This window comes from Zootoca vivipara, chromosome 4 (genome assembly GCF_963506605.1).
Source record: "Zootoca vivipara chromosome 4, rZooViv1.1, whole genome shotgun sequence".
Taxonomy (NCBI): Eukaryota; Metazoa; Chordata; class Lepidosauria; order Squamata; family Lacertidae; genus Zootoca; species Zootoca vivipara.
The window spans coordinates 56,385,646-56,411,948 of record NC_083279.1 but is presented as its reverse complement, the minus strand read 5'-3'; the positions used below and the strand labels follow the sequence as shown (position 1 = coordinate 56,411,948).

General features: G+C 40.9%; 1 protein-coding gene across 9 annotated transcripts in view; it reads left to right on the top strand.

Annotated features, from left to right (window-relative positions):
- Positions 1-26,303, top strand: part of LOC118084639 (uncharacterized) — a 218,166-nt gene that overhangs the window by 179,077 nt on the left and 12,786 nt on the right. The window lies entirely within an intron of this gene.

The following is a 26,303-nucleotide window of genomic DNA, read 5'->3' as shown; positions in this document are numbered from 1 at the left end:
AACACTTATTTGAGCCTTCTTTATATATCTTCCTTAATTTCTCTGGTGTCAGGTGCCACCTATATACCATCTTCATTGTGTTTTCCTTAATTGCTGTGCAAGCTGTAAATCTCATACTTTCTAGCCACAAATTCTCCCATTTTATACACTCAATAGTCCTACCGAAATCTTGTGCCCATTTTACCATAACATCTTTAACTAATTCGTCCTTTAGATTCCACTCCAACAAAAATTTATATATTGCTGCCAATTGTTTCCCCTCATTTTCAATTAACAATTCTTGTAATTTTGATTTATTTTTCTGAAAACCGACTTCCCTATGCTTCTTAAATAAGCTTTGTATTTGAGTATATTGTAACCAGCTTGCACAGCAATTTTTCACCTCCTCATATGGTGTCAATGTGTACTGCTTGTCTACCTCCTTTATCAGGTCCTGGTACGTTAGCCACTTTTCCTTATTTCTTCCTCCCCCCCCCAGGGCCGTTATTTCAAAGGGTGATGCCCACCACGGTGTCTTTGGTTCTAATAATTTCCTAAATTCCAACCATATCCTGAATATCGAATTTTTGATTACGTGGTCGGTAAATTCCTTATATATCTTTTCATTTTCTTGCAGAAGGTATGCGTGCCACCCAAGAGAATTTCTAAATCCCTCCAGATCTAAAATTTCCCTATTGTCTAACACAATCCATTCTTTTAACCAGCACAAATTTGCCGCTGCATAATATAATTTTAAATCCGGTACACCCCAACCTCCCCTCTCCTTGCTATCCGTTAATAATTTAAACTGTATTCTAGGTTTCTTTTTACCCCAAATAAATCTACTTAAAATTCTCTTCCAATTATTAAAAATCTCTAATTTCCCGATAATTGGCAACATCTGAAACAAAAATAAGATTTTTGGCAATATCATCATTTTTATCGTTGAAATTCTTCCCATTATGGATAGGTGTAGATTATCCCATTTCTCTAGATCTTTTTCAATTTCCTTCCACAGCCTTCTGTAATTGTTCTCATACAAATTAACATTATTCTTTGTCACTATTATTCCCAAATATTTTACCTTCTTCGCCACCTCCCAGCCCGTAGCCAATTCTAATTCTTTCGCTTCCTTTTCCCTCAAATTTTTAACAATCATTTTGGTTTTCCCCATATTCACTTTAAATCCTGCTATTTCCCCATAATTTTTTAAATTAAATTTCAATTTACCTACCGAATCTGCTGGGTCCTCCATTATTATTAAGATGTCGTCCGCAAAGGCCTTAAGTTTGATCTCACTCTTCCTGACTCTCAACCCTTTGATATTTTTGTCTTCTTTTATCTCCTTAATTAAACATTCTATTGATAGAATAAATAGGAGAGGGGACAATGGACATCCCTGCCTCGTACCTTTTTTAATCTCGAATTCCTCTGTGGCTTCGCCATTTATTAACAATTTAGCTGATTGCTCTTTATATATCGCATTAAGTCCCCTTAGAAAATTTCCCTCAATCCCAATCTCTTCCATTGTTTTCTTCATAAATTTCCAAATCAGATTATCAAACGCTTTCTCAGCGTCGAGGAAAACAAAGGCTACCTTTTGGCTCGGGTGCCAGTCGAGGAACTCGATCGCGTCTAGGAGAATTCTCATATTATTGTGCATCTTACGCTTGGGCAGAAATCCTTGCTGATCTTTGCCCAATATCCTATTTAATACTTTCTTTAATCTATTTGCAAGGATCAGCGCAAAAATTTTGTAATCCGAATTTAAAAGGGATATAGGTCTAAAATTTCCCACCTCCTCCTTTTTATTATTTTCCTTTGGGATCAAAACAATGAAAGCTTCTTGCCAGGAGTTGGGAAAAACTCCCCTTTCCAAAATCTCATTAGCCAATTTTTGATATATTTCTAATATTTCATCTTTAAAAATTTTATAATGTTGATTTACTAAACCGTCTGTCCCGGGCGACTTTCCTTGTTTTAATTTTTGTATTGCCTCTAATATTTCCTCTTTTAATATTGGGGTATTTAATTCTCTTCTCTCTTCATCTTTTATTTTGGTCAAATTCAATTTCCTAAAATACTTATTCAATTTCTCCTCACTTATATTCTCCTCTTTATATAGGTGTTTATAATAATTTAGAAAACACTTCTGAATATCCTCCCTTTTTGTCCAAATTTTCTCCCCCTCCCTGATACTTGTAATTAGGCTACTTTCCTGCTTTTTCCTCAATTGCCATGCTAACAAACGTCCGGCTTTCCCTCCTAATTCAAACTGTCTTTGTTTTGCCCATTTTATCTTTTTTTCAATTTCATTCCCTATCACCATTGACAGACTATTTTGTAAAATTTTGATCTGATTTACTATTTTTAAATCTTTTGGATTTTTTCCCAATTCCTTCTCCTTCTCTTCTATTTCCTTTTCTATTTTTTTAATTCTTTCCCTCCTCTCTCTATTAATTCTACTTTTTTGTTGAATATAAATGCCTCTCACGAAAGCTTTACTCGCCTCCCAGACTGTTGTTATGTTCGAGCCCTCTCTCATATTCACTTGAAAGAATTCCATCAATAACTTTTTCACCTTTGCGACGAACCCCTCATCATTTAATATCCCTTCATCCATTCGCCACCTACCTTTCCTGCCTTCTTTCTCTTTCAAATTTACCATTACCGGGTTATGATCACTTATTGATTTTGGTAAAATTTCGCTATTTGTCACTTTTAACATCAGATTTGCGGATAGCCACGCCATATCTAGTCTGGCTGCCGACTTATGGAGATCTGAGTAATGAGAGAACTTCTTTTCCTTAGGGTTTCTTATTCTCCAACCATCTTTTAATTCGTATTCCTCTATTAAATCTCTAAACTCTTTTGGTAGTTCTCCACTACTCTTTCTCTCTTTATTAGTTCTATCCATTTCTGCATTCCAGACCCCATTAAAATCTCCCGTTAAGATGATTTCCTCCCCTTCTATTACCTTACTCATCTGATCTCTTAACTTTCTAAAAAAGCCAGATTTACCTCCATTGGGTGCATAGATGTTAATTACTATCACATTACCTCCTGGTAAGTGTAGCCTTGTACCCACCATTCTTCCTTCTCCGTCCTGGAGGATCTTTTCTGTCTTAATGTTTTTCTTAACATAGGTGGCTACACCCCTCTTCTTTCTCTCATCCAACGATGTGTATACCTCGCCCAACCTTTTGTTTTCTAAAACTCTCTTATGTCTATTTGCTACATGTGTTTCTTGGAGGCAGATCACATCCCAGGCACCTTTCTTCAGGATGTGTTCTACCTTATTCCTCTTCAATTTATTATTCAGGCCATTCACATTCCACGAGACCACCTTAAGATTCATCACTTTATAATTTCACTTTAATAACTCAAACCAACCGATAAAGCTCACGCTTTACCCTGCACCTACAATGGAAAATAGATGGATTATACGGAGACTTATGTCAGATCTTGTATATTATTCTGACGGCTTCAAAGCCCGAAACCCCCCCCTTAATCGTTTATCAAGAAAAAAAAAGGAAAAAAAAACAGTTAATCTAATCAAAACAAAGAAAAATACATGCAGCCAATTCTTTCCCCCTCCCCCTTTTATTCTTCTACTTGACCTTCTTCAATGTCGCCCTCCTCCCCTCCTATCTCATTCTTAAGTCTTCTGCTGAATTTCTCCGCTTCATCAGCTGATTTTATCGTCTTCCTTCTTTCCTTATAAAAAAAAGTCACACCTTCTGGGTACTCCCAGGTGTACCAAATTCCTCTTCTCCTCAGGACATCTGTCAAGCTTTTATATTTTTGTCTTTTCAATCTAAACCTTTTCGGTATTTCTTTGTAGATGGCTATCACTCTCCCGTCAATTACAAGCTCCTCTTTCTTCTTCCTTTGTAAGATCTTATCCTTCAATAGAGGTGAATTCAGATGGAGCATGCAATCTCCTATCATCTTCTTCTTTTTGTCCATCTTTACTCTATAGATTTTATCCACGTCCATCCATAAGTCCTCTTCCTTTACCTTTAGCCACGCCGCCAATTCCTTCACCAATCTTTCTTCAATCTGTTCATTTTGGGCCTCTGGGACACCTCTCACTCGGAGAATCAGGGCCTTCTGCCTCATTTCAATTAATGCCAGCTGGTCCTCTAGTTCTTCACATCTTTTCCTCCAATCTCTTCTGTCATCCTCCTCTTTATTATGGAGTCTTCTCAGTTCTTTTGTCTCTTGCACCACTTTTTTAATAGCCTCCTCCTGTTTATTCACTTTCTGGTTTGTCTCTTTTATTGCTTTATCCAGCTCTTTGTTTTTGGTGCTTAGTTCTGTTATTTGTCCAGACATATCCGCAATCATTTTGGAGTTTTGTTCTATTTTAGACTCTACAGTCTCTATTTTGGACTCTACGGCATCTAGTTTGTCACTCAGAGATTTATTCATCTCCGTAATGAGTTCTTTAATGTCTAATAGGGCGTCATTATCTGGAGATGATGATTGTCTCCTAGCTTGATTTGCTGATGCCGATGTTGCTTGCGTTTTATTTTTATTCATATTGTCAGACTTAAGGATTACTATTTCATAGATGTCCCGTTTCTCTCTCACTGGGAGTTCCCCACTATTAGGCTGTTATCGCATTAATTCCTCTCTCCATGCAAAGAGTGAACTCCCCTTCTTGTCTTTAATTTCTTTTCTCCAACTGCTTGCCTTTTAAAATACAAGTTTAAAGACTCAGTTTCATTGGGGGGTAAATATTCCTCCCCGCCTCCAGATGTCGCTCTCTGCCACTAATCCTCACTCCTCAGTTCCTTCTTTACTATAGGGGTGAGCACTTCATCACTCAATTATCCATCATTACACTACTCACTTCCTTAAAGAAGGGGGAAGTCCATAGGCTGCATGAATCTGCTAAAATCCGTCCTCCATCTTTAATATTCTCTGCCCTCCTAGCTCCGTTCCAAAGTTCGTGAAGTAAAATAGGGATTCCTCCCTTCCTCCGCACACCAATCAGTCTTACTTTCGATCAACTCCTCCTCTTTGTCTCGTCTCTTTCGCCTCCCGCTCGCCTGCCGCCTCCACTAAATTGTGCCGGCGTGGGCTTGCTTCAGGCTTTCCGTTAAAATTATCACAACTTGGTAGCAACTTGGTGAATGCTTCCCTCAATTAAGAATCTTAAATGTCCATACAAAGTCGCGCCTTTACAAGTTTCTTCCCCAGTGGGAGCACGGCAACCCTCCGACCTTCCTTCTCTCTTGCCGCCTCACTTTTCCTCTCCTCTCCTCTCCTCCCACCTTCACGCCTCACCTTCGATCGTCGTTGGCGGTTTTCTTATAATCTTAGGTCGGAGTGCCTCGGCGCTTGCTGAACGGGAGTTCAAAAAGGAGCGTCTTGCCAAAGAGCCGCTAGTAAGTTTGCGCTTGGCTCCTCTCCTCCCCCTTCCACCGTATTTCAGTGCCGGGGAGCGGAGTTCTGCCTCTCGCGCCGCTTTTTTCCTGTTTCACGATAGCCCCGTGCTATCACTAAAGCTGGGGGGGGGGAATTGACGCTGCCCCCCCCTCTCGCTTAGCTCTTGGCCGCTTGGATTTCTACGGTCACGGAGCTCTTTCCAAGCGTGTCTCTCCGCCAGCGCGCCTCGACCGGAAGTCCAGAACTAGACCCTTTCTATCACCTCTAATATACAGCTTTTCTGCTGGAGAGAAAAACAAGAAGAGATTATTACAAAGTTAGTCCTCATAATTTTCTATATTGCAAAATGCACAGATCTCACAATTTATTACCTAGTATAGTATAATGGAAAAAGAGTGTCAGGGTGTGTGTGTTCCGTTTTAAACTAACACGTGGGACTTGTGACAAAATGTCACAATGTTGAATGTTCCCAGTCAGGGTTATAGCCAGCCAGCCAGCCAGCTAAATATGGTTTAACAAGCAATTCCTCTTCCTTGGGACCTCTGGGATTGTAGCTCTGTGTGGGGCATAGCTGCCAAGTTTTCCCTTTTCTCGCGAGGAAGCCTATTCAGCATAAGGGAAAATCCCTTTAAAAAAGGGATAACTTGGCAGCTATGGTGTGGGGAATAGGACTGTTCTAACAATTCTCAGCACCCTTAACAAGCTACAATTTGAGGGAAGCCATGAGTCTTTAAAGCAAGTGATATTTTTTCAGACTGTTACCAACTTTTGGAGGTTAGTAATAGTCTGGAGGTTGAACAGTTATTTTCTCACAACCAAGATTCAGCAATGGGGGAGAGAGCAATGACATCAACCAATGGTATAGTCATCTCAGCAAGATATCCTTAGCTAATTAACACCTTGCAAAATCAAAACACATCCCTAGAATTTTTTTTCCTTTGCTGTGCCAAATATTTGGCCACAATAATAGTTAGGGTGAAAAGTAGGTTTTCAAGAGAAAAGCTCTACAACCCTACTTGTATTCAGGTTTGTATTTAAAAAAACAGTATGTGTTCATTGGATTTTAACTTTCTATACAGTAAGACAAGCATACATAACCATACAAAAGAACAAATGTACATCAATAAGGGGGGATAGAGAAAGAAGAAAAGGGCTGGATCTAGACAAACCAAAGAAGCATTTCAGTTTAAAAGGTTGTAAACAGGGAAAACAGGTGGAGAAAAATAGGACTCAACATTGCCATCTGGTGGCACAATGTTATATCGCATATACAACGCATATGAATCACTTTTTCTTTACCAGTCTAGCTGAGTCCAAGGATGGGGGAAAGAACAATTACAGTGGTGCCTCGCTAGACGAATGCCCTGTAAGACGAATTTTCCGCTATATGAATAGGTTTTGCGATCGGAGGTTGCCTCGCAAGACGATGAGGTTTTTTATGGCTGCCACTTCGTCTTGCGAAGCGTGGCCATAAAAACCTCCAATCGCAAAACCTAGCGAAAGGGGCATTGGTCTAGCAAAAGGGGAACCAGCTGTAGCAAGGGAAGAAGGCAAAGGGAGATCAGCTGAGAGGCGCTGACAGCTGTCAGCGCCTCTCAGCTGATCTTCCTTTGCCTTCTTCCTGCGATGCAGCTGGTTCCCCTTTGTGTTCCGCTGGTCTCTGCCGGTGAGGGGCAACCGGCAGAGACCAGCAGAACATAAAGGGCTGTAGCGCGGGAAGAAGGGGGGGAGAAGTGGAGGAACGGATCCGTTTCCCCACTTCTCCCCCCACCGCCACGCCATGGACACCCGGGAGCATACGACGGGGCTTCGGAGAAGCACTGCGCCTTTCTGAAGCCCCGTCCGATGTCGGCTTTGTGCCGGGCAGTGGCAGGAGAAGCTGTTCCTCTGCTTCTCCCACAGCAATCTGCCACACAGCTGCTTCCCTCAGCAGCCGCCGTCTGAAGCCAGGCGGCGGCTGTCGAGGGAAGTGAAACCGGCTTTGTGCCAGGCGGTGGTGGGAGAAGCAGAGGAACCGCTTCTCCCGCCGCTGCCCGGCACAAAGCGGTGGCTGCCGCCGAGGGAAGCCGGCTTTGGCTTGGCGGGGGCAGGAAGAAGGGGAGGAATTCCTCCCCTTCTTCCCGCTGCGGCCAAGCCAGTCCCCGAGCCGAAGTGCGGCGCGACGGGGGCTTTTTGCCGTTTGCCTTCCCCGAACCAAGGGGAAGGCAAACGGCGAAAAGTCCCCTCCCACGCCGCACTTCGGCTTAGGGACTGGCTTGGCAGCGGTGGAAAGAAGGGGAGGAATTCCTCCCCTTCTTCCCACCGCCGCCAAGCCAGTCAGCAGCGGGGGATCCCCACTGTGTGACAGGCGGGATGTGGGGGAAGCGGAGGATCTTTCTTCCACTTCCCCCCATCACGCCTGTCACACAGAGGGGATCGTAGGGGCTTCTCAAGCCCCCGTTGATCCCCTCTGTGTGACAGGCGGGATGGGGGGTGAAGCGGAGGATCTTTCTTCCACCTCCCCCCATCACGCCTGTCACACAGAGGGGATCATAGGGGCTTCTCAAGCCCCTGACGATCCCCTCTGTGTGACAGGCGGGATGGGGGGGGAAGCGGAGGATCTTTCTTCCACTTCCCCCCATCCCGCCTGTCACACAGATGGGAACGTAGGAGGATCTTTCCTGTCACCCAGAGCAGAAGCGCGCCGGTGTGGGGACGTTTTTGCAGGCTGCCTTCCCCAAGCCAAGGGGAAGGCAGCCGGCAAAACACCCCCACATCGGCGCACTTCGGCCCCGTCACCTGGAGCAGAAGCGGGCCGGTGCGGGGACTTTTCGCTGGCTGCCGAAAGCCCCACTTTCCCCTCACCCCGCCCGACACAGCGCAGATCAGAGGAGGCTTCTCCTCCGATCCACGCTGTGTCGGGCGGGGGGGGGGGGAAGCTGTCGGCGGTAGGGGGAGAGGAATCAAGGAAGGGAAAGGGCTGCTTTCTCTTCCTTCGTTCCTCTCTCCCCCCCCAACAGAACCCGCATCTGACGGGTGTTCCGAAGCCCTGTCAAATGCCGGCTCTGTCGGGGGAGGCGGTGGCACACACCTCTCTTAGCTCGGGGGAGGCAGGCAGGCAAGAGAACAAGCGCCTGCCTGCCTTCCCCAAGGCAAGAGAGCAAGTACCGCTGCCGCCGCCAGGCCCCCGGAGCCCATAGGAACGCATTAATTGACTTTTAATGCGTTCCTATGGGAAACGGTGCCTCGCTGCACGAAATTTTCGTAGGACGAATTGAGTCCTGGAATGAATTAATTTCGTCTAGCGAGGTACCACTGTACTGTTGAAATGAAGTATGTAATAAAGTCATATTCAGAACTGCTGAATATGTGGTCAGAGCCTTTGCATATTATCTTCTGCTGCTTCAAATGGGTGGTGGTTCTTCCTCTGACAATGAGGATCATGTTGTAATCACAATGACATCATGTTACCATACAGCCAATTACAAGTGATGACAAATACATTAGTCTAATTGTGAATGGGGATAGTACTTTGCCAGCTGACCCATCAAAACCAGTTGAAAGTGACATCTCTATGGCTTCACCCTACTAGTTGTCAGGGTCCACCAGAGACCTGCTGCTTTATAACTGTACACTGATCATTGCTATTTACCTGTGGCTTTGTAGTTCTTATTGGTCTGGATATGAAAGTGGCAAGTGCAGATCAAAAACGGAGAGTAAGTTGTCTTATTGCTAAAATTGCCATGAAAGATGCAACTGCAAACCCAGAGCATTAAAAAATAATAATGAGACAAAGTACCACCTCCTCATTGCCCAATTCCAAACAAAGAGTGCAGAGAATAAGGCAAGCATCTTCCAAGGGCATTGTGAAGAACAGTGACAGACTACATGAACATTAGCAGACTTGCACTTATTACAGACAAAATGGCACCGGACCTGTTTGCCTTTGAAGCTGGGGCAGGGGGGTACTTCTGGACTTTTTATTGTATCAGTTATGAGGGTGCAACACTGGTTCGTGATATTTCAAACAATGAAAATCTGAACAGAGCAGTTGTTGAGCTCCCCCCCCCTTTTTGGCCAAAGTTATTGAACTTTTTGGGCAAAATCGTTTTTGCATTATTTTTAGGGGAAAGACACAAGCTGCCATGCACACAGAATTGCCAGAACATTTCTCCTGATTTCTGCCCGGACACTGCTGTCGGCCACAGTATTCCATATATGTCCAGGAAAATCTGGACTTCTGGCAACCCTAGTTGAACTAGTTGAAAGCACAGCCATACTACTAAAAGAGGAAGTATGTATGATTGATGAGCAGATATACATCCATGTCATAAGGAAATGAAAGAAATGTTCCAGAAAGTAATGTGGAATAGGAGATCCTGCTCACTGGCTTTGTTCTTCACAATGGTTGTTGCCACTGCAGTCATTGTTACTGCTGCCCTTTTCCCACAAGTTTTTCTTCTACTTCTGTAATAACAGTTCCAAAGGGGAGAGCAGTGAGTCTAAGTAGATGTTTAAAGATGGTTTTGAAAGCTGTAACCCACACGAACATGTTTAATCTGTACACAAATAACAGAGTACAGTACTGAAATCTCATGCGGAGGTCTGCTGCAACTTTCAGAATTCAATCGATCATTCCAAGACCCAGGGGGCCTAGATTTGATGCTCTGCCTAGAAACCTTCCTACAGATTGGTCGGAACTATGCCATCTTATGTTCAGGTCAAAGGAACAGCAGCAATTTGTCTGGCTAGCACTTTAACCATGTATTGCATAGCATAAAGACCACTTCTGATAAGAAACTTAAAAGCAAAATTGTAGCCAATCATTTCATTTGCTAATTCAGATTAGATCCTCATCATCTTTAGTGTAGTGTTTTTAAAGAGCAATCAAATTTCGACAGAGTCTTTCAGATCAATGCAAGGGTTTATTTTCTGCAGCAGGATTTTATTTTTATTATTATTTCTGATAATGTCTCCTGCAAAAGACGTGAAATACATTTCACAGTTGGGTCACTTTTATACGTGATTGCTACAGTAAATAGAAATATATCTATTCAGCTTTACTAAACCAGTGTTTTTCAACTGTCTGTGTGCCCATATACCCAGGTAAAGAATTCTATTTATTTACTTATTTAAAACATTGATAGGGTGCTTCTCTGTGTGCTCTAAGTTACAAAGAATAAAAAAGTCTAGCACATAAAATGACAAATTTCAAACAAAACAAATTCAGATTTTTTTTAAAAAGAAAGAAAACTGGTGTCAGCTAAAAATATAACTGATCACCATCTTATAATAATCACCAAACAGAAAGACCATAAGATCATTGAAATTTTCAGAAGCCTTGTAGGCCTGCCTGCTGTTAGCCAAGCAGCCACAAGATTATCCAGAAATGTCATGGCCACTTATGGCAAGGACTGGTCCCAAAGACAGAAAAGGGTTTAAAGATTTATGTCAGCACATTAGCTTGTATGTTGTTGTTGTTGTTGTTGTTGTTGTTGTTGTTGTTGTTAGGCAACCAGTGCAACTGGCAGAAAACAAGCTGAACAGGGTGGTGCCTCCAAACTTTTGTTAAGAAGGATGCCACGACATATGAACCAACCATACCCTGAGTTCATCATCTGAGGCCCTTCTTTGTTTGCCCCCTCTGCAAGAGGTCTGGAGGGTGGCAATACAAGAGTGGGCCTTTTCTGCAACAGCTCTCCATTAGGAGAATATATAACCAGGCCTTTTAGAAGTGAGTGGGATATTTTAAATGTATTTTTCTTTCCTCTTGGTTTTAATGTACACCTGGCGGTTATTTTCTGTTTGTTTGGTTGTAAGTTGCTTTGAGATCCTGAGATACTTTGGCCACCTCATGAGCAGAGAAGACTCTCTGGAAAAGACCCTGATGTTGGGAAAGATGGAGGGCACTAGGAGAAGGGAATGACAGAGGGTGAGATGGTTGGACAGTGTTCTCGACGAAGCTACGAACATGAGTCTGACCAAACTGCGGGAGGGCAGTGGAATACAGGAGTGCCTGGCGTGCTCTGGTCCATGGGGTCACCAAGAGTCAGACACGACTAAACAACACAACAACAACAACAACAACAACAACAACAACAACAACAACAACAACGTTGCTTCGGGTTGTCCTGTGCAAGATTAGAGCAATTGACAAATTAAATAAATATCATCATCATTATCATCATATTTAATACCAGATTAAGCATTTGGACATTACAGAAACTACATCTGGAATTTGTTTTTTTTAAAAAAACATAGATCTACATAGCAAAGCTATGCTGGTTCAAGTAGGATCAAAGTCTAGGGAATAAATTCAATTGTTTAAATGTGATGCTGGCTACCACTGACACCTTCTGTTTCTGCTCAGGTAGGGAAATACCAGTTTTATTATTCACAGAACAATCAACTTTGTGCAAGTCTTGGTATTTTCTACCAATTATCATGTCTAATTTGCTTCTATTTAGCTTTCATCTGTTTGCCTTCATCCACCTGAGCACTGCCTCCACATAAGAAGAGCTAGGGTGTCATTGCCAGCATACTAATGTCACATCAGCCCAGTTCTGCATAGGATGGTGATCATGCCCAATAGTTTAATATGGATACAAAAAACCACTGATAATAACAATGAACCCTGTGAACTAACACATACCAAATCCTACAGTATTGAGCTTCAAAATATAGGCCACAAGAAGAGGAAACATGTCTGTTCTCCTGTTACAGCCTGGATGTTAATGTTGTTCAAAAGCAGACCATATTCCTCTGGATTCCATCTCACTTCTCACTTTACATTAGGGTGGTTTTTTGGGGGAATATGGTCCAACATCTCACCGCACAGAGATACTTTTCATGGGACACAAGGCTTCAGTGGGGAGTAGAGTGGAAAAGCCCCACTGCAAATGCCAATTTCCAATTGTGTAGTATTGGATTCCAACCATTGGCTTTATAGCCTTGTCTAGAACTCTGCTTCATTTATTTTCTGACATATTTTCATTAAGCCTGGCATTCATACCAAAGAGTATGGAAGGTTATCATCAGCCTTGTGAACCTACCAGCATTGTCTGCTGGCACCAGTCCAAGTATACATTGTGTAGATAATAAGCTTGTTATACCCCTCATTTTCTCCAGGTTTACCTTCCAAGATATTTGTGCCTATGTTAATTTCTTTTCAGTTTCGAAGTTGTCATCCCTTGAAAATGAATGTAAAGCAAGCAAAAATAATTCTAAATCTTTTCCTAAAGAAAGAATTATGTGATGATAAATTTGGCAGACAAAGCTACATATCATATCAGGATAATTCCTTTTAAGAAAAATTTAGGAATCACTGGATTGCTTTGGGGAAAGTTGTTTATCTTGCATCCTCAGAAAATATTCCACCTCCCTTACCCCACCTCATGATAGTTAAACGCTATCATGGGCTGTAGATTTTTTTTTGGTAATCTATTTTTTCCCTTTATCCTTGTACTCTATTTCAGTTCCAGAAAATGACAGTGTATTGTTCAATATTCACATTCTCTTAGTCTTTAAATGCCTCTAGATGCAATGCAAAGCTAGTACATATACTCCTTCTCATAGTGAACTCACCAAGTGGGTGCCAACAGATTTGTATCCACAATGGACCCACTAAGAACCAAGAGGGAGGTATTGGCATGCTTGTGGGGGAGGCCTGAGTTTTTCAAAAGTACAAAACAAGATGCAAAATGTTGACTCTAATTTGGAAAAGAAAGACAAAAGATGGGGAAGAGAACATGGAAGGTCCTGCTGGAGGAGGGTATAGCAGGCTGAATTAAATCCTGAAGAGGGGTGATCCTATTCAGAGGTAAGACTGAGACTACATTGCAACATTTGGAGGTTCCCCTTCTTTTGTCTTAAATTTGACCTTTTAAAGCAACCTTATACTTTGGGTTGGATCCAGGTGTACCTTTCTGCAAGTGGCCTGTGTTGCATGAAGTCTTCAACTAGCTCTTGTCCAATAGTGTGTGGAACAGGGCAACTGCCAGAATTTCTTGTCCTTGTGCATCTCTAGATCAGTTCCATTGTTTCTGGTTTAAATGAAAAGCATTACATGGAGCCATGGTAGATGCATATTTTCCATAGTGTTTCTGATATAGATGTGCACCTATCAAGGGAGCTAGAGTGTGCAGTGAATGCCTTGGGTTGTGCATACTTCAGTGAACATGTTACTGAGCAAAGAGTGAAATTGACCATAGTGTAGCAATGTGAACTTTATACCAGATGCAAAGGCAGCACACAGAGGCAACAATTACACTGCCCAGATTAATGTATTCTGGACTATTCTGAATCTAGGCTATGATTCCCTATATATAATTGTATGTTCATGAGTGCTACCAGTCTTGCAAGCCTGGACCTGTGTCTTCTATGTAGAACTTGTCAACTTGTAGTTTACTAGTCAGCATGTTGCCTGTCCTCCTTGCTTATTCATTTTGGACATTTTAAATGCAATGTTACTGTCAAATTAAAAATGGATTAACTGTGTAAGATCTGACTGAATACATTGTCTCTAAAACATGACATTGCAATCGGATTGCATTTCTGCCTTGATGAGATCCTCAAGTAAGGTGATGTACATGTGCTCAAAGTTTTAAATGTCAGTACATTTAATCCTCAGCTTCGTCTGTTTCTGCACAGAGACCCATTCATTTCAGCTGAGATATGGAAAGAAAATACCTACTGACTGCAGGATGAGACACTTTTATCACACATGGCAGTTATTTATTTCTATGTACAAAGTGATTTAGCAGCCAACAACTGTCAGCTACAGCCATGTCTCCCTGCTATGCGATTTGTGGCTCCACAGAATACAAAATGTGCTCAATTCTGAAATTTGCTTGGCACAACTCCTTCCTGTACAGCTTTGGCAAGATAAGTTCTGGGCCAGATGTGAAGAGCCCATACTGCAGCTCTTTCTTATTCCAGATCCGTCTTTCCCAGAAACTAGAGCAAAGCTGGTTTGGGGAGCAGCATTGCAGACATCCACCTTGCCACTTCCACTGTCTTACCTTTCCTTGGCGATGTGCTGCAATTGCTTCTGTACTGCCTACATAAAGAAGGGCCCAGCTAAACAGACATAAGTGTTTAGACTTGTGCTAAATCTCTTTTGTTGCAGAATCATTCACATAATGCATGACAACAGTACTACGAGGACAAGTATTCCATAGTTTCAGAATAGGAAAGTACTGAGAACTTTTTCCCATAGTTTCATATACCTTGCTACATAATATACCAAGAATGATTTTTACCCCAGACCACCCATAGAATAAAACCTGGGCTAGAAATTCAAACCAAGCTCAAAATAATATTCTAGCCAAAAAAATTGTTCACTTGCCTAATAAATATCACAACTGCCAAATCAAAACTGAAATGTAAATAATGAGGAAATGCATTCCTTAATTGGCTTAGGACCTCTTTCAACAATTTATGTTTCCCATTGTAGTACTAAGATTTTTAAAACTTTATGGACATTGGGGGGGGGGGAGAATGCTTTCGTCGGATCAGTTGTATTATAGCTGCTTGAGCAAATCACTTGGGAGGGATATAAAGCATACCTCTGTTAAGGGCAAGGTGGTTAAAATATTTTCCATCTGTTTGTAAAACTCGTTATTTGAAATCACCCACGGCTATAATACGTTTAAGAAACTAAATTACATAGCATTGTGTGCCAACCCCCTCTGTTAAGAGACTAAAACATTATAAATGTGTGTATTCAGCCAAAAGATTTATCCACAAAGAATCTCTAATAGCTTTTATCCTGAGAGCTCCTTCAGTTGTTATGTAGAAGAGGGGAAAGTGAGCTTCTGCTTCTTTTCCTCTCTATGGGAATGTGTGAAGTAGGACTTGCAGATCTAGCAAGAGGAGCTGATTGTCTGGGACTAATCCTTCAGCCCCATTTTGCACATCATTGCTGAAGCAGGAAAAGAAGAAGCACAACTGAAGTATTTGTCACTGTTCCAGTGCTTCTTTCATAGTGTGTGTATATGTGTGTCACACACAGAGAGAGTGGTTTGACTGTCAGTGCTACTGTGTATGTGTAATGGGAGCCTATGGAATGTTTGGTTTTGTTCCAGACCACTTAAGTTCTTCAGATGACCCATATCAGCAACAGAACCATAGTTATGTAACAAAATATGTCTGAGGAATTCATTCTTTGAGAATTCTGGTACGAACTTACCTTCCAAATTCAGTTGCTCCAGACCTTTCCTCGTGAAAACCTGCTTATTACTACTGAAAACCGGAATTGACGTTTGCTCCGATTGGATGCTAAAGAGTGGGTTTTCACGAGGAAAGCTCGGGGGGGGGGTGACCGCTTGGACACAGAGCTTTTAAGTGCGCACCTGTGTCTGGAAAGAGTGGGGCAAAAAGCAGGTGTGGATAAGCCCTTAATTATGGTTTGTTTGTTTTTAAGTTTGTTTCACTGTTTTGAATTTTTGATCACTAATCTCCTTAGATATTTCTTAAAGCAGAAAAGCAGGGTAAAACTGGATAGTAGACCATTCTACTACTCTAAATAGTTCCATCATTATGAAGCACATATTATCTTCAGGTGCTTGAGGGATGATTTCTTAGAAGCCCACCTATGTGATTCTGCAGCACCAATAGCATTCCAAGGTACAGGCAAGAAACTATAGAACTACTGATTCAAATACCCTATTGCTGAATATTCATGTTCGAATACCCTATTGCTGAATTTTACTACCATTTTTTGTCTTTCACTTACCACCTCCTGAACACAACCAGTTTTGATGTGGGTTTGTGCACATATGTGTGTAAGTGTGAGTAGCAATATCTAGCAAAGTGTAGAGCAACAGAATTATTAGTAGCTTGAGCAGCATGCAAATGAAAGGCCATCACCAGCTGATATTTATAGATTCACCTTTGTTCCTATTACAAGCTGGAATACTTATTCCGTGTAAAAAGATGTGTACAAAATGTATATCTTTTTGGATGAATGGACTGAAAGCATTGAAAAGTGCATATTTTGTGTTTTTAATCTCTGTATTTACATAGGCAGTATGTACAAAATTCATACAGTTTAAATGTGAACTTTTCATGTGTATGACTGCCTAGTTGCTCAGTCCATAGGATGAAATGATGAAGGCTGTAGTCCTACACACAGTTTAATTCTCATTTATTTCAAGGGTATATGAGCTGCCATGTGCAGACTTTTAGCCCATCCCCCCACCGAAGTCATAAACTTAAGGATTGCTTGGTTTTTATTGGAAATTAAACTTAGATATTTCTGTATGATGCAATGTTTTGCATAAAGTTTTAAGAAAATTTAGAAACATCTGTCTTATATTAAGGCTATCAAATGGCAAATATAACAGTCCAAATAAAAACTTCCCATATTGGAAAATTATGCTTCTTTCTTTGGCAGAGAGATTGCTTTGCATTTGTTTAATGCCCTTATACTATTCATGCTCTTTGCTGTAATCTGCCTCTTCAATAAAAATAAACTCCTGTGTTAAATATGCAATTAGTTATTGCGTATATACAGAAACAATGCCTCTGCACACATCTTTTTCAAACCTGTGTTTATGGTAGCTGTGAGTCATTCACCTTGGCAAATAGAGAGCAAGTTTTCATAGCCTTTCAGAATGTGGTAATTATTCTGCATCTACTTAATATTTAGAGTTAATTACATTTCGAACAATGATTTTTCTTCTTCTTTTTAATCCAGCCATTGGAATCTTACCAAAATGTTCTAATGCTTTACTTCTAAAAATATTGGCTCAGTAATTTTCAAAGAAATACTTCTTATCACAAAAAGGGTTATTAAAGCAAATATGGACTTTAAATACTTAACAGATTTATGGGGTGCCCTGTTTGTGGAATAGACGTGAAATTCATATGAGTTGAAAGAATTAATATTCCACCTCAGAACTTTTGATGTAGCTCAGTAGAAGCTGAATGTTCGGAGATATTGAGCAGTTCTTCCTCATGCAGTACTTAGTCAAAACTATGGAACTTGCTCCCCTAGGAGAAACTTGGGTGGCTTAAGACAAATTCATGTAGGAGAGGCTATCAGTAGCTTCTAGCCACAATGCCTAGGCTCTGCCTCCACAGTTGGAGTTGCTGGAAACCGCAGAGGGGAGAATGCTCTTGTACTCATGTTCTAGTCCCTGGTTTTCCACAGGCATCTGGTTGACCACTGGGGAAACTGGATGCTGAACTAGATGGGCCATTGGCCTGAGCCAGCAGGTTAATCTTATCTTCCCAGCTAACCCAATGGGACACTATTCCTTAGGGATTTAAAGGCAGTGGTTTCTGTTCCAACCTGTGTTTGTATCATGCATTGCTGTTTCCATTCTGCTGCAATTCTGCATCCGACAAAAGCGATGTTATTTGTCTCTCTGTCAGCTGTGGTGGAATTCTATGAAACTGATTCTATTATCATTACATTGTTTCAACGCAAAGAAAACACTATCCACAGTGAGTGGGGGAGACATCAGTTATGAATTGTTTGCTGACTGAAAACAACAACAGCAACAAATACCAGTTGCGGGATTGATTTCTGTTCCAGACCTGGGAAGAATAAGCAAACAATGGCAATTTCTGGTTCCATTTTGATTTCTGTCAGAATTGGAAGAGAAATGAGACAGTTTCTGTAGGGTAATAGGGGTGTCACAACAACTCTCAGCCCACCTAAGAAACTACAGCTCCCATAATTATTTGGAGGTATAGCCTTGTGCTTCATTTGTTGTAATTAGTTAATTACCAAGTAGGACCCTACAGGACTTTCTGCAACTGCCACACAACAACACTTTATTGAGACGTGTAGGAGAGGACAGTGTTGAAACATCTGTCTTTTGCATTGCTGGAATGTAGCAATGCACAAAGTTAAGAACCACATCCATTGCTCTGGCCACTTTAGTCCTTGGCCACCATTGGCATGTGGCCCCTGGAAGGTTTTCCATGACAAAATATGGCCCTTGGGCTGAAAAAGCTTTTCCATATCTGGATATTTGGAAGCATTGCATGAGAATGCCTGGTATCCCTCACCCCCTACTTCCTTTTTCCTTTAGACCCTGAATCTTTGCAACGGCTGGCAAATCAAAAGCAACCATATATTTTACTGCTGAGAGATACTCAATAAACTACTTTTCAGAATTAAGCCACTTCAAGTACTGATGGTGAAAAGCTTCATTTTGTATGAGCAATAAGCTGATAGCTTTGATATATAAACAATCTGAGGACTGAGAGGCCACTAAAAATAATAATCAGACACATGTTGGATAGATAAGTATATTTTTCTTTCTTAAGAGCATACTGAAGAGGCCGTTTTAACAAAGAATAAAAACGTTCTTCTGCTAGTTTTAGGATTTACACTATTACTAATTTGGAACAGGAAAGAATAACTTAATATCATGACAGTTTTAAACATCTGAGGACAACTGGGAATATTGCTATTGAAAACACAAACAGAATAAGAGAGAACCTGAGAACGCCTCTTGTGTATATACAAACTTACAGAGGAAGTAATTGTGGCTTCATAGCTAAGAGTCTGAAACTGGCTCGTCTGAAACTGGCTCGTCTCATGTTCCATAAAGACATAATTGAGTCACATCCTTTGCAGGATTTATAGTCAATGTGAGCTTTTTGGAAAATGTGTATAAAACTTGTTCACAGGACACAGTCAGATAAAGGCACGGAGAACCTGCACATAAACAAGGAATCATGTACATTGGCCAGTACATAGTTTTCCAAGTAGCAAATATGCACAACTTCAAAATATGCAGAAAGTACTGTATATATTTCCCATGAAATGTACAGTTGTCTAGAAACTTATCCTATTGCCTGGCCAGTATATGAAATTCAAGTGTATAGTTTGTATTTTTAATGTATGTATGTGACCAATAGCCAACACAACTCTCATCAGTTCACAGCTACAATAATGACCTGTCAGCCTGTGCACATTTACTACGATTTATGAACATTCAGCTGCCAAATCATACCAACATCATTTCCTCTGTTTACAGTGTCCTGGTGGGGGTGGAGTGCTATCACTTCTGTAGCTAAATGGCACCATTCACACACAAGACAGAGGGGTCAGCAGATTCAGAAAAATCCCAAGGTTTGCAGACCTCAAAAGACCAGAGAACAGGTGAATTCAGGCTGTGCATGCATGCCTATTCACATGCAGATGGGGAAAGGGAGAAGGAGCATGCCAAGGTCATTAAGCTGCCCCCCCCCCGACCAGCATGGCCCCTGTTTCCCCACAATGCCCCAGTATTCCCTTCAAAGCTCTCAGCTGAGACACCATACAGCCCTTGAAGGTGAGGATCAGGCTACACACCGGAGCTAGCTGAGTCCATGCCTTCAAAACGAGTGTTTTCATGTGATAAGGCTTTCTTGTTCTGGGAAGCCTTCCCACCAGAGAAAAGGGAGCCCCTGCTACACCCCCATGTAACATTTCATTGTAGGGCCCAACTGCATACTTTGTGTTTTTCATTTTTGTTTTATAGGTGCATACTCTGGTCTCTGACAGCATGTACTTCAAAGCACATTTAGAACTTCGTAAAGTGTGTGAACATTCAGTGGGGTGGGGTGGACATATGTGCATGTCTGCCTGCCTAAAATGGACTGGTTGGGGCAGTTATATACAGTCAAAGTAGCTGTCTTACTACAAAAGAATTTCAGAAATAGACTGGAAAGAGAAGTTGCTGAATTACAACTTATCACCAAGCTCAAAACCATGGAGGGACCTGGTTTGAACAGAGATATCGGATTCTTATCTCATTATACATGATAAGCGATCTTCAGCCATCTCAACCCTTGCTTTTTCATGCAAAACCATTTGCAGTCGTTTTCGGTCATCAACAGCTATCAGTCAGTCAATCACCCACTTCCACCACCCTTCTGAGTGATCCCCCATCCCCTCCCCATCCCCACCCCCTCCCCACCCCTTCTCTACATAAGTGCCTGGGGACTCCTATTTCACTGTATCTGAAGAAGTGTGCATGCACACGAAAGCTCATACCAAAATAAAAACTTAGTTGGTCTTTAAGGTGCTACTGAAGGAATTTTTTTATTTTACTTCGACCCAGACCAACACGGCTACCTACCTGTAATACAGTCATTATAGTTGAAATTTGCTGAATATTTTCTGCAACCACACACACCTTCACAGGGCAGCTCACTAAAAGTCTTAGGGAAAGGCATGATGAAGAAAAAGTTCCATGGGTACCAAGGGACTTGCACATGGAAGTAAACAGAAATCCATGCACATGCAAGTTATTCCATTTACTTGAATAAGTTGGTTCCTTAAAATGAAACAGAAAACCAATTGAAGCAAATACAATTTTGGCTGAAACCATTGCTTTGAGAGAAAAAGTTTTCCATAATAAAGAAATACAGTGTAACATTTTTATTGATTTTAGGTGAGTTGAATATAAGTTACATATGCTGCCAAATAGAACTTTTATTATTACTTGCATGCAATGGATAAAATGCATACAAAATATTGTAGCTGTTTAGTGCAACCATGGACACATTTACCAGTATGGGAACAATGAAAATATTGGTAAAAAAGGCTCCGTTCCTCCCATCACTAGGCCCTCACCCAGATCATTTATTCCTGGTTAGCTGGTTTGATAGCATGAAGAAAAGCATCAAGAACCGTTGCTGAGCATCCTACATACCTCTCATGGTCCTCCATAGTTTTTAATCACACATTCTAATTACAGCATTACATTATATGTCATACTTTGTCCAGGTCTTGGTATCAAATATGAAGTAAAATCACCTCAAGCACAAAAGAATTGCCTAGTAATTTCTCAGTGGCACTTGTATAATTCCTCAGTAATGGAAATTGTTTATAATATTAAAACATATTTCATATTAAGACCATGCACTGATTATATAAGAGGGAGAAAAAGAGAAAGAATGTGTGAGATTGTGCCTAAGGCTATGAATTTATTTAAAATCCCATCCCTAAATTTGTTTTACTTGGAACCAAGATCAATTGATTTCAGTAGTATTTGCTTCCAAATGGTATTTTTAATATTACAACTTTAGTTTACAATTTTACTTTCCCCATAATTTAAGCTTATCATTAAGCTATCCCTATGTGCTTATTTCACATTTCTTCGGAGCTTGTACACTTGCACATATTTAGACAAATGCCTACATTCACACTTCTTTTCTATGAAGAGGAGGGAAACCTATGCCTCCAGCCCAATAAAGACCTGACCATTTTAGAACATCAAAGTTTCCATGGTGGTTCATGAAACTGGAGCTATTATAAACACCAAACAGGCTTCAGTGTACTCACTGAGCTGGTTCACATGTTAATTCCCAACCATGGTTTGGTGTGTTGCATGAATGAGACTCATGACCACTCCCTTCTCTCCTTCCCATCTCATCTTCATTCTACTATTGCATGTTTTGCTTACCACCCTGGCTTCTTAACTTGCAGTAAATCATAGATTGTAATTACATCCAGTTGGGTGAACTGTGGTTTTTACATAGCTAGCCTGCAGACCAGAACTAGAAGCCATATTTGAATGTATTAGAGTACAAGATAAAAGTTAAAAATTGGGTTTGTGGGATTTCAGGGTGGGAGGGTAAAAGCCGCTCTGCCCCACATAAACACACAAACACTCCCAGTCATCCTTGGGACCCTGTGCTGGCCACCTCTGAAAGATAAATTGTCCACTTAAGGGTGAGACACATGATTAGCATCAAAGGCAGTTTGACCCTGAGTCCTATTGGTAGGGATTATGATAAATGTATTGAGTACAGAATGTGAATTTAACTTTTTTAAATCTCACAGAAATTGCATTAGGGTGTAAAACCAAGTGTACTTTGAATAATTATCTCTTCAGAATTCTTCAAATTTTGAACGCAAAACCAAAAGTTATTGATTGGCCCCCAGTGCTTACACCAGATTCATCCGACTGGCCTTGCAAGTGGAAGACCAAATAAGGACTTTTGCTAGCACAGTGGGGCTCTCCTCTGTGGGCTCTCCATACCGCAAATTGGCTAAGGGTTGGGTCGGAAGAACCCTCCAGGACAGTTCACAGAGGGGGAAGAGGGGAGATGGGCAAGCAGATTGAACGTTTGTAACAGTGTAACACTGAATTCCTCCCATGGTGTCCACTTTTTTGATAGGAAAAAGGCAGAGCATCTTCCAGTGGACTGTACATAGTATAGAAGGGAATGGTGGGTGAGAATTTTCTACAATATCAGTTTTTACATGCTGGACTGGATACTACTGTTTAGAATGTGTGTAGTCGCCCACAGACTAGGGAGATTAAATAATAATAATAATAATACACAGGTATTAGGTTAAATGTAATCCAGAAAGCATCATGCCCCTTAATTTGGGTGGGAAGAAATTCTGCATTTCAGTGGTAGGTTGCTGGTGTGGTGGGGGAAAGCACTTTAAAAACAGTAGATAAATGGATGTTAATACTTAAACCATTATTCTGTATGGTGCAGGAGTGGGGAACGTATGACTCCCCACATGTTGCTGAATTACAAGTTTCATCATCACTGAGACCATTGGTCATGCTTGCTGTGGCTGATGGGAGCCCAACAACTTCTGGAAGTGTACCTCTGAACATGAATCTATCTATCTAATTATCTGGTTACAGGTAGGTAGCCGTGTTGGTCTGGATCGAAGTAAAATAAAAAAAATTCCTTCAGTAGCACCTTAAAGACCAACTAAGTTTTTATTTTGGTATGAGCTTTCGTGTGCATGCACACTTCTTCAGATACCGTATCTGAAGAAGTGTGCATGCACACGAAAGCTCATACCAAAATAAAAACTTAGTTGGTCTTTAAGGTGCTACTGAAGGAATTTTTTTTATTTTATCTAATTATCTATCTATCTATCTATCTATACTATATACAAAATTCCTGTTTGTAAATAGCAACAAGTTGTGTGGTTTCAGAGTAAGAATAGGTACCCGGTTTTCAATGCATTTGTTGACACGTAGTTTGAGTGTGGCAGGGAATTAGAAAACAGGGCTAAGATGAAACCATTCATACTGTGGAAACACAAGTGGCTTTCTTGGCAGACTGCTTTGAAGACGATTATAGTGATATTGCAATCTCGGTGTTGATTGTGGCATGGTTGTGCACATCTATAATTTTTGCCTAGATCTAATCAGAAGCTAATAAAGTGGGGAGGAGGGAGTAGCTTGAATAAATATGCAGTATATCAGGAAGGAAAATGTTTAGGGAATGTTGCATTCAGGAAAACAAAACAAGAAAGCACTGCTTTAAATTAGGAAATGTGCATTAGAAAAAAAAGAATATTTCAGTTCTGAGGTGTATTTGGGTGTGCTACAGAATACATTTTCAGAGTAAGCATGTCTATCAGGGCTTTAATTGCTACACTTAGAAGAATGTCCTCTCTTCTCTACCCGGCCCCCCTCCTCAACCCGACAAGAAGCCAGAGTTAGCTGCGCAAATGAACAGGCTTCACAAGAATCAGATTCTCTTTGGACGACTCTTCACATTCCCAGTCATCATTACATTTAGGCAGCACAATTCCGCCTCTGGTTGATGGGCAGAGAAAGTGGGCAGCTTGCCAGGTAGACGTTACCATGACTCCCAACCCCCAAAGGTGATGCATTTTTCAGCTAATTCAATGAAGAGTGGGCTGAACTTTGGGTATAAACTAGACAATAGCTGCCTTCGCAGTATCAGCAGAATGGTTTATGGGAATGCACTCCACATTTGGCTGGAAAAAATCATGTGACCTTACGGCTGAGATTTTGCAATGGTGCCAACGGAGACTTGGAAAGATGCAACCCCTGGCTTCTTTTCTCTCGTTCCTTATGTGCCTCAGAAAATGGTGGATCTTAATACTTGACTTTAACCAGACTCAGCAAGCAATAGAGCCTCGAAGCACAACTTTGCCTTTCTTCTTCTTTTCCCTTTTTTGGCAGGCCACCAAGAGGCTGCCCCTTTCACGCCTGATACAGTCTGTTGCTTATCTGCCTCCTGATAGATGTGAGGGAAAGAAGAGGAAATCCTAAACAGAGTATTTAGGGTTAAAAAGAGAAAGAGAGCTGCATTTGAAAAGGACAATTTCAAGAGAGAGTCGTCGTTTTGTTTGAAAGTGGCATGGCAGCATTTTTGGGGTAGTTTACGACAAGCCTTTTGGGCGTCTGGAGAATAAAAGTTTCAAGTGTTTGGATGTGCTGGCGTTGGAGCTGGGCAAACCCGACAACAGCATTGAACATGAGATCATTGCAAGCACAGTGTAAGCAACTGGCACTCTGCCGCTCTGCCCCTTGGCTTCAGCAGATTCATGCAAGCATCATTTATGAAATCGGCATAGGAGTTCAGTGGATTTTTTTTTCCTCCTCTCCCCCCTGGCTTGCCCTGCTTCTGGTCCTGCACAGGCGGCCGTCACAAGGATTGGTGCAGTTTTTCCGCAGTGCCATGTGCCTGGAATTCTGAGAAGAACGAAAAAGACGGCAGACACCCCGTTCCTCACTCCTGGATCTAGGAAGCTACAAAGCCTGAGTTTGGAAAGAAAGTCAACTGACTTGTTCACAAAAAATAATAAACACTGGCATGTTTAACTACAGGAGCTTCAAGATGTCTTGGGGCTTCTTAGGACATAACTAAATCAGCTGAGATGTTCGATTCATTTAAAAATGTGTTTTTGTTGCATAAATAGGTTGCAATGAGTGATAAAGCACCTTTTGAAACAGGTATAGCAGATATTGTTGATTTGTTTTCCTTTCATTTTGAAGCTGAAATCCTTGTCTTATTCACTTTAACGTTCTTGACCAATCACACTGCTGAAAAGATCTTTTTGTTTCAGTCATGTCTGAGTACTGCTAAAAATACAAAAGTAAACAGAGGCTCGAGAATGTTATGATTAACTTTGGGCCACGTTTGATCTTAGCTAAGTGCTGTAGTAGTGCAAAGTCATCTTGTCTTATGGCTATTCAGGATAAATGCTGACTATAATCTCTATATGCCTTCAGGTATATAGACTGCTGCTACTAAAGAATGCAAGCTAATTTTTTTATTCCTGCTTCACAAAACTGGTCAGCCCTCTCGTCAGTGCTTTGAAACAATAATGTAATTCTTCTAATGCCTATGAAAGTTTATCACTATTTCTGTCTAACTGCATTATGAAGAATTCAGTGTCATAAGGACAGAAATGAAAAGCGTGTTATTATAACTTTCATATTGCAAGTCTGGTTTTCAGTTAGTAACAATGTCTATTTTTGGATGTTTGGTAATGGAGCACTTGTCCAAAAATAGTTAGGTGGACTAAAATGCGAGGCCACGCATTCAGTCTTTGTTTACCAAAAAGCTATGCACAGTTACTCATGGCATTAAAGGATGCCGCCTCACCTCAGCAAATCAGTTTCCTTTAAACTGTTCCGTTGCTGTACAGCTTTCATATTTCTAATCAGAAATCATTTAAGTTGGAACACTGGAAAATAATTGTGCACATCAATGGGCAATGTTTGTAACCCTTTCCATACTTCTAAGTTTTGTTTTGTGTCTTTAAAAAAAAGCAGCTCCAACTATCAATTATAACTTAGATTAAATATTTTGAAATGATTTGTGTAAAAGTGATTGTTGTCTGTTGTGCAGGTTACACATGCTAGGGACATGAAGAGTAAATATTTCTAACAGTTTGTGGCATGGTGTCAAATGTGGATTCTAACATGCTGTTTTGAACTTTGGAAGGAGTAGAGAAAAAACAAAAGAACAGTGAGAAACTGCCAAGGGAGGATAATTCACATTTGACAAATATAAGTCCTTAACTAGGATTTACACTGAAGCGTTAATTAGCTTGATTATATACTTTTCCCCTAGCTGTTATAGTAGAAGAATTGCATATTGGAATTAAAATAAATATGCCAATAGATCTCCGTGCTGGAATGGAAAATTAATTCTTGTGTAGACTAAGAAGTTATTGCTTATGTGAATAGATAAATCACTGTATT